Here is a 6,000-nt window from a genome sequence, read left to right as displayed (position 1 = left end):
TGCAGTGCACTGTCATGGAAACTTCATGCGCCTGATGGAAGCGAAGTGGTGGCATGGCCGTGCACATGGATTTTGGCTGCTAATTTTGAGAAATTGTCCAAATTTGAGATTATGCTAAGATAAAAATACGTACCAGCTTATTGTTTGCTTGTGTGCTTGAAATTAACAATCTTCACTTAATTTAGCATCTCCTTGACAGCAAAAACACAAATAATTTCTTTTTTTATACAACTGTAAATAAATTTAGGCAACAAAGTGCTGAAGAGGATATGTAGTGAAGAATGGCAGAAATCCCCAACATCCAACACAGGAGTGTCTTAGGGACAACCCTATGAATGTCCTTGAGTGGACCAGCCAGAGCCTGGACTTGAATTCAGTCAATCATCTCTGGTGAGACCTGGAAATAAGTGTCCACTGACAGTCTCCAAAAAACTTGACAGATGATATGTGGAGAAGAATGGCAGGAAATCCCCAAATCCAGGTGTAACTGCTGCCAGAGCTGCTTCAATAAAGTATTGAGTAAAGGGTCTGAATTCTTGGGTCAACGTGATAGTTCAGTTTTTTATCTGTCCAGGATTTTAAATCACTTGTAGCTCGCAAACTGTTTGACCTATTGACCTGAAATTTGGTACACATATACTACGTGACATCTACTATCCACTTTTGGGGTGATGATTGACCTCCAAGGTTATTCCCCTTTTTATTTTTATTTTATTTTATTGTAGAATCAACTCTTGGCAGCGGCCAGCAGGGTGGCCATATAATGCATGTGTATGGGCGCCATTCTCATCCCTACCACCTTTGCCGTCACTTCCCCTACCTCTTTATATCTTAAATCATTCTTGAGGCAGATTGAAGACTTTAGTGCCAGCTTAAGTGAAAAATTAAAGAAAATGTACTAAGTAATTGCAACACAAACACCAACTTAATCAGTTTTAACGCAAAGAGATGCCAACGAAAGAAGAGAAGAAGCGGGCCGCTAGGACGGAGAAAAGAAGAGCTGCTCAGGAAGCAGCAAGTGCATCAACCTATGAGCAAACAAATGCTAAATGTACAGAGAAAGAGGAGAAAAACTATAAGTTAAGTGTATTCACTGCACGTTATCGTGTAGTGCACCATTACTGGTTTTTAATAAATTTTGAAAAAAAATTCTCAAAATCCTGTTTTCGTTATGTCATTCTGTGGTATTGAGGGTTGCTTGAAAATGAAACAACAGTTCAAAAGAATTTGGCACAATGCTGCAACATAACAATGCTAAAAAAAATTGAAGCAGCATGAATGTAACTAAAAGCAATGAAAATGTGAGAAAAGACAAGTTAGATGATTATTTAGCGTCACCTTGTAGTGCTGTGGAGGTGAAATGAAAAGGCAGCCTAGTGGTGTTCAGCAAAAACTTTTCCAAACTGTGGGCTCACACAGCGAGTTCCCACAATCCAGAAAAACAAAAGATTAAACTGCATGTAATGCAGTGCCCAGAGCCTTCATTAAATTTAAGAAAGGATGCGCCGTTATGAAAGTCTGAGATGACACATGAATTAGTATAAAAATGACCAGAGGCTGTAAAAGGCATCACTATTATCGAATAGCTTTATTCAGTTCCAGGTGGCAATGATAGGAAGCCATTCCGAAAGCACTGGAAAAAGGAAGAAGCCAATCCTGAAGCCAGGACATCATAGAGGCAAACACACACACACAAGGGCAAACAAGAGGAGCCAACTTTCACGCAAGCGGGGAGCTTATGCAAACTTGTAATAAGGTACTAATCAAATCAGGACTCAGACTATGGAGTGTGACGCGGCTCGCAGCCTTTTCTATCCACTGCTCCACCCTTTCATCATCATAATTTCAAAGGTTCCTCTTGATGTTCACTCACCGAGTCCTTAATGTGCAGCAGCCGGGAGTCCGAGTGACGCTGACCCGCCAAGCAGATCGCGCGCGTTAGTGTCAGTGTGAGCGTGGCCGAATTAGCCCGCGCGCGGGATCTGTCATTCCGTTGTGTTGTTTGAAAGGCTGCAGGCGCGCTTCGCGTCTCCGTGATGAGTATGTGAGGCAAAAGGGACAAAACGAAGAGGACACAAGAAAGAAAGAAAGAAAGAAAGAAAGAAAGAAAGAAAGAAAGAAAGAAAGAAAGAAAATGGATTAAAAATATGGAGCGAAAAGGACTAAGCCCATTCAACATGTTTCAAGTCGTTTTCTGCCTGGTCATTTTTCAGGTAAGATATATTACCAGTCCTTTTATTAAAGTTGGAAACTTTAAAACACCACTAAAACAAAAGAAAGATGTTTTCAATAACGGGACTCCTCATGACTGTATGAACTGCATGTCGGTGTTAAACACAATGTTACATGATTGTTTATTTAAAAACAAATAAATTAAGAAATAAATAAACCAAAGTTGTATAACATTATTATTAAGATATATTGTGGTCAAATTATTTTAGCTGTGCATACATTTTTCTTATGTGCCAGAGTAATGCTCTGTAGAGCCTATTGTGATGTTAATTGCTGATAACAGGCTTATGTCAAATTAACATTGTTTATTATTATTATTATTATTATTATTAATAATAATAATAATAATAATAACTTTATTTATACAGATAGGAGTACCTAATAATACCAAACTATTTGGATTTGGTGATACCCTAGAATCTTCAAAGTCATTCCAGATAGACCTATATAGAAACAAGATTTAGGAAGATGTAGCAGATTAATCCATTCATCGTTAATTCCCACTGTTTCCAATTTGGGGAAGCAGGAGTCTATCAAAACATATGATTACAGGATCTGGATCAAGGCCCGTCAATAATTATTATCGTTATTATTATTAATAATAATAATTTTATTTATACAGATAGATAGATAGATAGATAGATAGATAGATAGATAGATAGATAGATAGATAGATAGATACTTTATTAATCCCAAGGGGAAATTCACATACTCCAGCAGCAGTATACTAATAAAAACAATATTAAATTAAAGAGTGATAACAATGCAGGTATAACCGACAATAACTTTGTATAATGTTAACGTTTACCCGAGGGGTGGAATTGAAGAGTCACATAGTGTGGCGGAGGAACGATCTCCTCAGTCTGTCAGTGGAGCAGGATGGTGACAGCAGTCTGTCGCTGAAGCTGTTCCTCTGTCTGGAGATGATCCTGTTCAGTGGATGCAGTGGATTCTCGATTATTGACAGGAGCCTGCTCAGCGCCCATCGCTCTGCCACGGATGTTAAAACTGTCCAGCTTCATATAGCACCTCGATCTGATTTTTTTTGACTCTGCCTTATCCAGTACTTGGCCACATTGAGGGCAAATGGAGCCTTACCTGGCATCAATGGATGCTAGGCATGGAGCCAGCCCTGTTCAGGGTGTGTTTCATAAATAGGCCACTATAATGCACACACTCTGAGTGAGGTTTCAGTAGCATGGTTCTAGAATTGCAATTTGTGATAGGTTTATTGACAGGTTACTGGGACCGGGCTCCCACAATTTAGGATTAAAGAGGTGGTTATGTAATGTGCTGCCCACAGTTTTAGTTAAACTAGAGAAAAGAAGCACCATTGTGGATGGCAACAATCACTCAGTCATCATTATCTTGCCTGTTTTTGGATCTCTTTAAAATGATAGATAGATAGATAGATAGATAGATAGATAGATAGATAGATAGATAGATAGATAAAACACTTTTTACTGGGTGCATAGAGTTTGCATGTTCTCTCTGTGTCTGTATGGGTTTCCTCTCGGTGCGTCTGTTTCCTCCCATTTTCCAAAGACACACTGGTTAGGTTTTCAATTCTAAATTGGTCTTGGTGTGTGTCTTTGATATTTCCAGATTATTGTTTTTTTTTTTTTTGCACATGTTGAAATTCATTTTGAAGTGTAGCTGAAGTCCATTTCACATGCTTTAATGACAATTTGTGTTGCTGTGGTACTAAATAATTTTATTCCTTCATGGTGATGATGTCCCACTTCTGAAAATATAAAAGGGTACACTTCTACATAATAGTACCAAACTATTTGGATTGGGTGATACCCGAGAATCTTCAAAGTCATTCCAGATAGACCTATACAGAAACAAGACTTAGGAAGATGTAGCAGATTAATCCATTCATCGTTTATTCCCACTGTTTCCAATTTGGGGAAGCAGGAGTCAAAATATGATTACAGGATCTGTAATTCAAATGCAGTCTCCTGGGCCACCATGTTGCCACCTGTGTGTAATGTAAATACATTTAAAATTTACACATAGGGAGTGAAATGAATTCATGTTATTGCTCAATGTGTGCTCTGAATCTTGAAGGTGCACACCATTAAAAAGTCTTGGAAGACTTAGTAGCCTCATCATTATCCATTACTAGACACCGTACTGACAGAATTTAGAAGGGCAAAACAATGTTGTGGAATACAATTCAAGGGAGTTTATCTTTTAATTGTACAATGGACACGCAGGGCCTCATCAAGAATACTGTGTTTATGTTTGGACTCTCCAATGATGTAAAACTGCCCTCAGAAGTCAAATTCGAACTTATTACAGAGTTGTAAGATGTGAGCTATGAGGGAAGAATTCAGTCTTTTTTCATTTTAAGCAAACAGAAACAGAAAAATAAGGTGACATGTTAGAGGAGATGTTCCTAGCAAATACTTTGTCAAGCAAATAAAGTTGAAGGTCAGATCAAGATAAATAATATTATATAGGCACCTTCAATCAAATATTTTGTTACTTCTTTAAAGATATTTGGAATATTGATGAAACACTGTCCCTTGTGTATACTCTGCTTAATGTTTAATAATTAATTAGTACTTTTCATCAAGTTACTCAATCCTTTTTTAATAGTCGATTGCACTAATTCACCAGTGGTATACATACCAGCTTATTGTTGCCAGAATTGGCCTAATAATTTTTTACATAATGAGACAACATTTTCTATCTTCCAGTCTTTGGCAGTTTAATCGGTTTCCAGTATAAACACTCTTTAATATTGAAGATATAATATCTTTAATATTATTGTGTCATACAGAATGATACGAGTTAGCCCTTTAAACATTGGTAACTCTTCTCTCTTCTCAATTTTCTTGTTCTTTAAAGTGGTTTAGTCATTGTGTGACACTGCTAGTGCACCAGTAGGTACAGTATGTCCATATGAACATTAAAGATATTCAGTCACAGAATGTTGGACATGTCCTTGCCAGACATTTTCTCACACTAAACTATGACTTATACACCTGAGGCAGGTAATGTCATTTTTTAATCTGGTATGAGACAATAGGTGGAAATAGTAGTTTCAGTACCATGCGTTTCAATCTCATTAGGCAATTCTGATTTAACTTTTGTGTTTTTTAGATATTTTGTATGATTATTTTTATTTTATTTTTCTACCATTAATGTAATGTACTTTGGGAATTCAAGGAACCACTCAGAACTGTGGTACAATTTGCAGAAGAGGATTCATTAATAGGAATTTGTTTGGTATACTATATTAATCTCTAAGGGTAAATTCTCTTTTTGACATACCCCAACGTACATAGAGTTTTAGAGGCAGAGCGCAGGGTCAGCTATTTGTACAGCGCACTTGGAACAATTGCAGGTTTAGGGCCTTGCTCAAGACCCCAACAGAGTAACATTCCTACTGTCACTGCTGGGACTTGAGTCGGAAACCTTTGAGTTACCAGCCCAGATCCTTTAGCCACAGAGCCACCACTCCAGCCCTTTTATTTAATCTTTCATTTTCCGAACCTACCTGTTCCATCACTGCCTCACAAAACTTCAAGGCCCGTCACCTTCTTTTTACATTTATTATGATGTTATTTATCTATTCGGATCTGATTAACTTGACAAAACAAACTGAAATCTGGTTTTATTGTTTAAATGTATTATATGAAAGGAAAGTTTTGTGGTATTTCTCGGTGTTCATTGACTAGGTTGCATACAATACATGGAACGTTTTTAAATGTATCTGTAAATATGAAGTTCCATCCATCCGTTCATTTTCCAGCC

The 6,000-nt window shown here is 37.4% G+C and overlaps 1 long non-coding RNA gene across 1 annotated transcript in view; it reads left to right on the top strand.

Moving 5' to 3' along the window:
* The first annotated feature begins 1,654 nt into the window (after nt 1-1,654).
* The window catches only part of LOC120519609, a 66,761-nt gene continuing 62,415 nt past the window's right edge, over nt 1,655-6,000 (top strand). Inside the window, exon 1 of the long non-coding RNA XR_005631592.1 lies at nt 1,655-2,213. This is a non-coding gene — a long non-coding RNA (uncharacterized LOC120519609). The remainder of the gene's footprint in view (nt 2,214-6,000) is intronic.

The sequence above is a fragment of the Polypterus senegalus genome, chromosome 1 (assembly GCF_016835505.1).
Source record: "Polypterus senegalus isolate Bchr_013 chromosome 1, ASM1683550v1, whole genome shotgun sequence".
Lineage (NCBI taxonomy): Eukaryota > Metazoa > Chordata > Cladistia > Polypteriformes > Polypteridae > Polypterus > Polypterus senegalus.
This window is presented reverse-complemented; position numbering and strand designations above follow the sequence as displayed.